Raw genomic sequence first — 10,965 nt, forward strand, 5'->3', positions numbered from 1 at the left:
ACTCTCCTGAGAATTTCACTCCTAGATAGTGCCCAAGGGGGAGGAAGATTTGAGACCTGCAAGTCTGGTAACCCATGTGCCTGCTGGGGAATGGAGGGTACAATTTCTGGAAAGACTCTTGGGAAATGGGTGGATTACTTAAACCATCAACTCTAAACTTATTTGAATATTTGTTATTGTTCTTTAGCATTACTGCAAGGATCCATAGGTAAGTTTTTCTTCTTTCAAAATCTGGTATTATAGGGCCCATACACTAGACAGAGGACGTCTCCCTGCCTTGTCTGGTCCCTGCTATGTCAAAGTAACAGCGCTTGAGGCTCATCATTCTTCACCTTCTCCTTCATTAGTTATCTTACTGACAATATGCTCACCTGTCACAGTTTCTCCCTAAGACAATGAAACATCCCTTCTTGGTTTCAAGCAAATCCCTGCACTCATGTCATGTCATGGGACCTTATCTCCCTGCCCCACCTTCTCTTCAGCAGTCATAGCTTCTTCTCTTCTATAGCTTTGATTTTTCCTCTTCCATTAACTCCCTCTCCTTCGAGTACAGAGCAGGTTTGGTTTTCTTCCATCCCAACAGTTTCTCTTTGGACTCTATGTCCCTCTCCCCCCACACACACCCACAAAGAAAGAAATTATATGGTTTACTTTGGCTGTGTGCTTGGGAATAAATTACTGTTCACCTCATTATTGAAAATAAGCATTATGTCCCCATGAATTGAGAGTGGTATAATAAGACCTATTAAGAACCACTTTAAAAATAAGTTTACTTGTTAATTAATGTATTATAAATCTACAAAGAGACTGTTGCAGATGCAGGCTCTGGAGCCAGGCTGCTTGGAGTTGTATGCCAGCTCCCTATGTACTGCGTCTTTGAACATAAGCAAATTATTTAATTTCTCATTAAGCTTTTATAACTGATTTCAACTACGAGTTGAAAAACAGAACAGAACAGAAAAGTGAGGGGTTGTAGAAAGCATGAATAGAGAAAGAAGAAAAATTGAGGTGAAGAAGCTTAAATCTGTCTTCTGGAACTGATTTCCATTTATTGCCAAAGCAAAATGACCACATTTTCTAAACAAAGGGAAGATTGAAAGAGGAATAAGGGGCAGAAAAGTAAGGAATTAGGGAAAGTGATACAAAAAAATTAAAAATTTAGGAAGAGGTAATTCTAGTTGACAGATTTTTTTCTTCTGAGCTATGTGTTTCTGATAAAGTTTTTCACACTGAATATTATATTTTTGGTCATTCTTATAATGATTAAAATTACTTCTTGCTCAAAGATCATGATTTCATAATTTTCTCTAAAAGTATCTAAAAATTACTCCAGGTGCTTCACAACCTGAACTAGTTTTGTAGAATTACAGGGTTTAATTAAATGTGACCCAGCCAATACCTATGATTAAATTAATGAAAAAAAGTATTCATTTGGTCTATCTCAAGCCAGGCCACAGTTGGTGGTGATGCAGATCTCACATTGTACTGCTGTTGAAGTATGTAGGGTGCTCACTTAAATCTCTTCCTTTTTCAGAGTAGAGCTCCCAAGCCCATTGCCATCCACACATGTGTTCCAGGAGACCAACATCACGTTATTTTAAATTTTGAATTTGAATGCTTCTAGAGAGGGTGTGCACTTTTCAAATGCTCAACTTCCCCAGTATCTCCTATAGCCAACAGGTTCACAATTCACGAGACCTGCTGAGGCAATAAAGACAACCAGTATTTCCATTTAGTAATGGAAAATTTGGTACTCTCTAAGAGAACTAATTCTGATATTTTCATTAGGCGGACTATCCACAGAAGCTATGTCCTTAATCTAAACATACATAATACTTAGTATTTTGGCAGGATGCTTGAGTCTTATAATTAAGTTTTTTATCTGTTTCTTTACTTTGAAAGTAAATGGAAATCTTTCACTGTCATGATTATTTGTCTTCAACTGGGCAAAGCCACAAAACTCTCAGTTCAAAAACTTCCAAAAACATACCATATATGTTCCTCTTCTGCTTACCTTTGCCAGTGGCAAGTACCTGTAATACAATCTAAAATTCTTCTCCTCTCCAGGGAGTTGCTACTAATTGATCAGAATTAGCACATTAACTAAACTTTATTCATCATTCCTGATATGGGTCAATATTCTTAAATCTTAAGTATATGAGAGCTGGGTTTTGTAAATTATCTTTATTTGGTAGTGGGAATGGCAGTATGTTACCTTAGTCTATAACACATAGAAGAGGAACTATCTCCTCCCAAGTGCTGAGATCTTGTCATTTCTGTGAAAAGCTGCTATTTCCCCCAAAACACAACAAACTAGCAAACAAACACCAAGTCATAAATAGACAAGTATAAACTAAATTTAATTATTTTAAGAGAAACAATAGCAAATTTTTCAACTCACTAAAATCTTTCTCACTAAATATGATTTTTTAAAAAACAATACTTCAACACTTAAAGTGTTCAACAGAGAAATAAACTAAATAAGGGGAAAAAATCTGAACAGGTAAAAGAAGAAAGAGTTGAGGGGGAAAGCAAGAGGGGGAAAGAATTTCAGTAAAAATCTCCAGAACAGGAAAATGGAAGTCAAAAGTAGATTGTAAACTTCAAATCACAACTTCACACATACACAAAACTTTTGAAATTCCATGTGAAAATTAATTCACCTATACACTTGTTTCAGGCTTTTCAGGTCTTTTTTTTTTTTTTTTTTTTTTTAAATTTTTTTTTTTTTATTTATTTATGATAGTCACGCAGAGAGAGAGAGAGGCAGAGACATAGGCAGAGAGAGAAGCAGGCTCCATGCACCAGGAGCCCGATGTGGGATTCGATCCCGGGTCTCCAGGATCGTGCCCTGGGCCAAAGGCAGGCGCTAAACCACTGCGCCACCCAGGGATCCCTTTTCAGGTCTTAAAATAAGATTGATTACTCTCAAGAAAGGAGCAATGGTTCACCACCACTGCCAATCTCACTGCAAGGGCAATGCGTATAACTAAGGTACTGAGGTAACTAAGGAACACAAAAAGGTTTTTTTTAAAAGAGTGAAATCACACAGATCAGCAAACCAAGACAACAGAATGAAATGCTCAAGAAAATGCCCTGTCACCAGCACTCAGAACTTTCCAAATGACAAAAAGATTTAAGAGGGAAAAATAGAGAAGGTAGAAAAAAAGTAAACTGAAGCTGAATACTTTAGAGACAGTAAAAACTTCCTACTTTGCAGAAGAGTTTCATTCTTTTATAGTCACCAAATATTTCTTTTCATAACAATTCTGATAGAACTTAGTTAGCTTTCCTATCCATTATTATTCTTGATTTTTCACTGTAGCCATGCCTCCAAGAAAGGAGGTATCATGTCCATTTTATTCTTTTTTAAGATTTTATTTATTTATTCATGAGACACACACTCACACACACAGAGAGAGAGAGAGAGAGGCAGAGACCCAGGCAGAGGGAGAGGGAGAAACAGGCTCCATGCAGGGATGCGGGACTAGATCCCGGGAGTCCGTGATCAGGCCCTGGACTGAAGATGGCGCTAAACTACTGAGCCACCCGGGCTGCCCTCATGTCCATTTTAAAAATGAGAAAAGTAGTGTTCCAAAGGTTTAGTGACTTACATAGTCATAAAACTAGAGACTAGCAAAGTAGGACTCTCCGATCTTGGATATTTATTTATTTATTTATTTATTTATTTATTTATTTATTTATAAGAGAGAGAGAGAGAGCAGGAAGGGGCACAGGGAGAGGGAGAAAGAGAATCTTAAGCAGGCTTCACACTCAGCCCAACATGGGCTTGATCTCAAGATCAAGATTAAGGGGGTCCCTGGGTGGCGCAGCGGTTTGGCGCCTGCCTTTGGCCCGGGGCGCAATCTTGGGGACCCGGAATCGAATCCCACATCGGGCTCCCGGTGCATGGAGCCTGCTTCTCCCTCTGCCTGTGTCTCTGCCTCTCTCTCTCTCTCTCTCTCTCTCTCTGTGACTATCATAAATAAATTAAAAAAAAAAAGATTAAGAGTTGGACGCTTAACCAACTGAGCCATCCAGGTGCCCCTAGTCTTGGGATCTTTAATCTCAAGACTATTTGTACCGCACACATGGGTGGACGGAATGAGATTGCCTACACTTCATGCTCTCTGAAAGTCTAGATCTAGATGAGATTATATTTGTCATTTTTTTTTGCTTGCACAATATTTGTCTCTCATAGTTCTTATCAATTTTCTTTTCTTTATAGGTAATGCAAAAACCTTCAAAGCAACTCCACAACCTTTATGTAAGTTTCTCCTATTTCTCAACTGTTTTTGGGGGGTTTTTTTGGGTTTTTTTGTTTTTAGCTTCTACCAAGTGCTGGGGTAGGGTTTATAGGCACATAAAAGAGGAGGGAAGGAGACAATTCACTATTATACTGTTCCCCTTTTCCTTTATCGGTGTGAGGAACTGGAGGCTGATTTCAGGATCCCTCTAAGTGATAATTTTTTTATTTAGCAAAGTGTAAACTCTGCTAATAAAATTAACAGGTGAAAGGAAAAATCCTGTGGTTGGATGAAGTTGTTTACCAAAAACAAACAGAAACTTTTAAAAGGATTTCACAGTATGAAGATAGTAAAAATTGAGAACAAGAAAAATAATTTCAGGAAATAAGATCTTATGAGTCTCCTAAGGAAAAAAGGGGAGGGGAGGGGGATGCAGACTTACCCTCTTACTGTTTTCCATGTAAATCTAATATGTAGTAAATGCTTGACCTGAAGGTCCCTGAAATGTACATCCTTCAGTCATGTTCTTGCCAGACTTACCTGTTTGTGTTTATATTTTAGCTGGCACTGCAGGACCCATAAGTAAGTTTCTTTTCTGTGCTTTAATTCCCACGTGCTTTGCTTTACAGCACTGTTAGAATATGTAAGACTCTCCTATTCATGGATGTTTATATTTCCTCCTGCACAAATTGTCAATTATTTTCTCCTCCTTTATTCTCTATTCTTATTTTAATAAGCTGGAGCCTTCCTGAGAAAGTACTATCACTTTTAAATCTCTCAAAGTCTTGAGATTCAATGGCCAAAAGAAAAGTATTAAGAATAAAAGTGTTAGAAAGGTAGAAAGATCCCTTGCTAGAAATCTCAGTCACACTTGCAAGGAAGAGCAGTGAGTCCTAGCTCACTGACTAAGGGTCCCCAGACTGCTGTTGATGGTTGTGTGGAATGTATAAGCTCTGCTAGTAACAAAGATTAAGTCTAGAAGAAGTGTTCATATAGAAAAATGATATTACAACAAACATCTCTGGCAGAAAAACTGGGAATGAGGGCTGAGTGAGAGTCACTTGATACAGAAAAGAAAAAAAATGATAAATGGAAACAGTGACCTATAAATGCTTTGAGATTTTACCAGTCTCTTAATGACCTGCTGCTTAACGTTAGTCCAAGGATCTACATTAGCATCACCTTGGAGTTTCTAAGAAGTGAAGAATCTTCACCTAACACCCACTAAATCAGAATCTGCATTTTTAAGAAGATCCCCCAGGTGGTTTAGAACCATTACTCTACAGGGTTTCTATCCTCCATACCTAGAGAAGAAATAAGTTGAGTGCACTACCTCTAAGATTTAAGCACCTCCTCCATCCCTTTCAGATTCTCTACAGGAAGAGTAGCCTTAAATCCGATGACAAGAAAAGTGAAATTTACCAAGGTTTCATTCATTTCTTAACATATTTCTATCCATCACTGCTGAAGATATTCAGAGCTTGAGCTCCTGGGGCAGGGCCAATACTAAAGAAAGAAGAAGAATGATTTGAGGGTTAGGGTTCATGACAAATCACACCCTGTATCTACTCTTCCTGGAGCATTTGTACACATGAAACATGATTAAAATAACCAAAAGTCAACCAAGAGTAAACACTGGGGAAGTGTCACTAAAGCTCATGTACCTCAAGAGGTACAGAGAAGTGTCTGTGTGTATGTGTGTTTGTAAAGGAGAAGGGCTATTATTGCTAAACATGTAGGTCTAGTGCCTCAATCCTTTTACCCACTAACTGCATCTATGAGAGTCTTGAGCCATCTGAGAGTTTTTATTCCTTTTATGCTAAGATATTGCAGGCCAAGTTACTATGATGACTAAGGGAGCCAAAGTCACCCACTGGAGACAGAAATTCCCACTGCCTCCTTCAGAAGACGAGACCATAGATTCTGATTAAACAAGTTCAAATTAGCCCTGTTGGAAAAAAGGCAATGGTCTGTGGAATCTGCAGAGTTACAAACAGTGACCCACCAGGGAAGGAACCCTGACTACTGCATCCCTGCACCTCCAGCTGTCAGATCCCAGTAGTTACAAGGGTCTTCCAGGATGGAGAATGAAGAAAAGAATTTATTTCCTCCTCCGATGAAGTAGAAATTTTGTTCCTGTGTCTGTATTTATGATGTTTTCCCAAAAATACTTTCAATGCAAACAGTAAATTTTCTGTGCCAAAGAACCATTCTAATTAGTCTGCCTTGCTTTTCCCATATTTTAGCTGGAGCCATTGGACCCATAAGTGAGTTCCTTTTCTGTTTCCTAATTCTGCACTCTTTGATCTTCTATGGGATATGGGACCTCTCCTTACCCAAGCTCTTTCCATTTCCAGGATGTCTCACCCACACTTCTTGATTACATTTGAATTACTGACACCTCCTGATGCCCAAGGCATCAGAAAAAAAAAAGAAAGAAAACACTCTGAACTGTCACTGAGTTTAAGACAAGGGAAACCCAAATAATTCATATTTAAAATAATATGAATTATAAATAAATATTAACCCACAAAAAAATTCTCTTACTTATGATAAAAAATAATTAAAACAACTGTTCGTAGACTTTTCCTAAACTGAAGGAAGAGCTACAGGAGAACTGGTGGTTCAAAGCAAAGGCAAGAGAATAAGCGTGAAAAAAACAAAGGAGGTGTGCTGATGAAAAAAAGCCAACTGGACTGACATCCCACCTACCCCTGGGAATGTCAATCCTTTGAGACAGCTGAGTGAATGCCAAATGATGTAATCTAGAGGGAGGGTTATGGGGCTTCTTTGCTAAAATTATCTACTGATATGCAGTAGTAATTCTCCCTCTGGTCGAGTTGCTTCATAATTTCTTTAAAAAGAATATTGTGGCATGAGCATTCTGTTCATATCAAACCACACTGATTTTCCTCTTCTTTGTATTTCAGTGCAATTTACAGCACCAATTCGTAAGTATCAAATTTGTTTCTCCACTCTGGTTCCTTTAATTTCTCACCAGAAGATCTTAAGTACCACACTGCCATGTTTTATGTTTCTCAATTTCTCTAGTATTCCTATTACAAGGTTTCCAAAGAATCTCCAAATGAAATAAAGAGACTGCAAAGCCCATGAACTAACATAAAAAAATAGAAAAGCAGTCACTATGTCCTGTCAGCAAAGGAAGGTTCACTTTTTTTAAAGAAATATTTTATTTAAATTCAATTTGCCAACATATAGAATAGGTTCACTATTCAAATAACAATAAGTCCCTAATGAAATGAGAGGGAAAAAAGAGAAAAAAATTTAAAGGAGACATTATGAATTAGTATGGAAGGAGTTATTCCAATCCTCTAAAATTTGCAAATATCACTGAAAACAAGGGGATGCCTCCATTCCTGGAAGTCCCCTATATGGTCCAATAGGGAATCTGTCTGAGGATTGCCATGTAAGCAACCTTGATGCTCCTAGGGTTTCTACTTATGACACTCCCTCTAGAGTAAGTGTTGAAGAATGGTTATTTCCCTTATAGTGATGAAGCATAGTAATAATCTCTCTCTCCCTTCATCTCTCCCCCTCTTCCTCTCTCTTTCACTCTGTTTCTCAGCAGGAGCTACGGGACCTATCAGTAAGTTTACTGTCTGATTCTCTACTGTAGAGAATTTTAACTCCCTGCAGTATCTTAGGGACCCTTCCCTGGATTTCATGTTGGGATTTCAGGGGCTTGGGAGTCCACGTTTTTTTGGCCTTTTTGTTTTCTTCTACCTACCATTTCAGTAAGTCATTATTAATAGTGTGAATATACATTCCATTGCCAAACACAAATTGTAAAGTGAAAGATGAACTCTTGAATGTGTCCATTGGCTTATCAATATCACACAAAGGACTTTTAAAAACAGAATGAGATGGAAAGAAGTGAAATTATGGGGGAAAGGAAGAAATTTAAGTTTAAATGGAGAATGGTTTTTCCAATTTTCTACAGGGGTTTAAATGGGCCAAAAGGGTGATCTCTACCTACTACCTTTGCTACTTAGTCTCTCAGTAGATCCAGTACATAAGGAAGGCCTTATATGTATCAGATTGTCCTAGCATCCATGAAGAAAGAACATTGCTACTACCCCATTATAGCTGAGCCAAGTTTAATGGTATAGATTCTTACCAGGAAAAGCATGTAAATGAGAACTATGGGCTCCAGAGTCTGAGAGCAGCTACTCATTTCTTTTCTCTTTTATTTATTTTTTTAGAGCTATCTCAAAAAACCATTGGTAAGTCACCTAACTCTCAATTACAATGTATTTTGGTCCTTTACAATGTTTAGAATGTCAGTTGATTTTTATTTCAAATAATTCACGCCCATAGACTCCAGGGTCAAGTGTTTCCACTGCCTCGTTATCCCACTCAGAATTCCTGGAGGTTGGATTCACCCAGGTTCTGCAATAAAAAGATATTAACTATGAAGCTTAAATACTAATTGATAATTTAACCCCCTAGGAAATGGTATTTTCTAAGTTATATAATCTAGCTTTAGCATCAACATGTAATAAAGATTTAGTACACAGCATCTAAACTTCTTGCTTTCCCTGCAAATATTTTTTTGTTATTAGACTGTGTTCAAAATAATACAAATCCTGTTTCTTCTATTTAATTGCTCTGAAAAGTTCTCTCCAGGACAGTTAGGTTTTATTTTCACCAACTTTTAGCAATTTGCCTTATTGCATTTTTCCATAGAAACATTATAAATAATGGTTAGGTTCCAAGACACAGTAGTCCATAATTACATATTTATAAACTAAGAGCAAATAGCTATAGCTTCACACACTGGATTATAGGATTTTTAACAAAAATTAGGAATTTTTGAAATTAGAAACCAAAAGAAATATGTTTGAGGTTTCCCATATTTACCTGACAGAATGAATACAAGTCCTGTATCTGTAACTAGTCATTCTTTGTGTAATTCCTTCATGAATTTGTGTTGTCATCCTTGCACAGGGACCATGTTAGTCTTCTCTGTATCATTCCAATTTCAGTATATGTGCTGCTGAAGTGAACACTCCTCATGTGATTCTTATAATGGCTTTCTAACTCTCCTATGCATTATTTTGTTGGGCCTCACAGCATTTCAATGGTGGTGGATAACAGATATTATACCCATCTTGAGAGATGAAAAATTGAGGTTCAGAAGGTATTCCTAAAAAAATAAGGGAAGGAGGATAGTTAATAATGAAATCAGGACTGAAGTTGTGCTGACTCTTGAGCTCTTTCCACTACCATTTTGAGTGTTCTAATAGGTTATTAGTTAGGAATAAAATAAACTTGTAGGGGATCCCTGGGTGGCTCAGCAGTTTAGCTCCTGCCTTCGGCCCAGGGTGCGATCCTGGAGTCCCGGGATCGAGTCCCATATGAGGCTCCCTGCTTGGAGCCTGCTTCTCCCTCTGCCTGTGTCTCTGCCTCTGTCTTTCTCTCTGTGTGTCTCTCACGAATAAATAAACAAAATATTTTTTTTAAAAATGAACTTGTAATATTAAAAATTGGGGATAAAAAGGCCTTATGGGGAGAGGAAGTGAGAGAAAATGTAATACAAAGAGTAATAGAGAATGAAGATACATGCTGAAAAGAGAAAAATCAAGAGAAGTTTAAAAAGAACAAAAGTAGGAAGAAAATTGGAAGGAGAAAGATTGAGTTGGAGGCAGGAGAAGAAAAAGAGTAAATGAATATAAATAAAGCTGAGAAAGAGAAGAAAAGGAAGGCTATAGGAGTCACATATTAAAAGTGGAAAAAGTAAAAAGTATAGGAAAACAAAACAAAATCATATTTGAAATGATTACCTGTCTAAAGATTTAGTGGCTTATACCAAAGGGCAGGTGTCCTAGGAGTTCTACTCCAGAATCAAGGGCAATTTTTTTATAGATACAATAAAAGCAAACATTAAATTACTTTTACAAAATACCTAAATTTCTAGCTTGTCTACAACTCATGGCCCAAGATATCCACAACTGGTAAGCCACCTTCTAGCTTTTTCACACAGGAAAAAAAAAAATCAGAGATAAAGGTTTTGGGGCTTATGGGTTAGAACTGGGATATTTCCCCTGATGAGTGCCATGAAGTAAGGAGCTATCAAGAAGAAAGACCCCGCAATGCCCACTGGAAGGAAGGCTGGTCTTTTTAGATTCAACTAACCATGCAGACTCACAAGATGATCCCAGCCTTCACCATGCTACTCAATGGAACTTAAGACAGGAAACACAGCTTGCCACCAGGGTAGATGGTTGTACTACCCAGCAACCATCTCTCTTCTGTGGCAGTAGTCCTAGAAGTGGTCTATGCAAGTATCTACAGAGCCACCTAGGAACTAGTCTTTGACCTTGCACAGGCTGCATAGAGGAGCTGCCTTAACTTAGAAGCCTTAGGAGCCAAAATATCCTATAAGAGCTCTACATACATAACCTTCAGGGATCCTATAAGAAACATGCCCAAATACATGGTCACTACATTCAGGGAAGCCCAAAAATATGGCTTTCTACCAACCAAGGATCATTCTTCTTTTTATTTTTAAAATTTATTTATTTGTTTGTTTATTTATTTATTTGAGAGAGAGAGAGAGAGCAGAGGATGGGCAGAAGGAGAGAGAGAGAGAGAAAGTCTTAAGCAGACTCTATTTTGAACATGGAGCCCAACTGGGGATCCATCTCACAACCCTGACATCATAACCAGAGCTGAAATCAAGAGTTGGATGCTGGGA

General features: G+C 37.8%; 1 non-coding gene across 1 annotated transcript; it reads right to left on the bottom strand.

Annotated features, from left to right (window-relative positions):
- Window positions 1-9,168: 9,168 nt before the first annotated feature.
- LOC121474969 lies at window positions 9,169-9,277 on the bottom strand. Its single transcript, XR_005983593.1, has one exon. It is a non-coding gene; the product is annotated as a U6 spliceosomal RNA (small nuclear RNA).
- Between the last annotated feature and the right edge of the window lie 1,688 nt (window positions 9,278-10,965).

The sequence above is a fragment of the Vulpes lagopus genome, chromosome 1 (assembly GCF_018345385.1).
Source record: "Vulpes lagopus strain Blue_001 chromosome 1, ASM1834538v1, whole genome shotgun sequence".
Lineage (NCBI taxonomy): Eukaryota > Metazoa > Chordata > Mammalia > Carnivora > Canidae > Vulpes > Vulpes lagopus.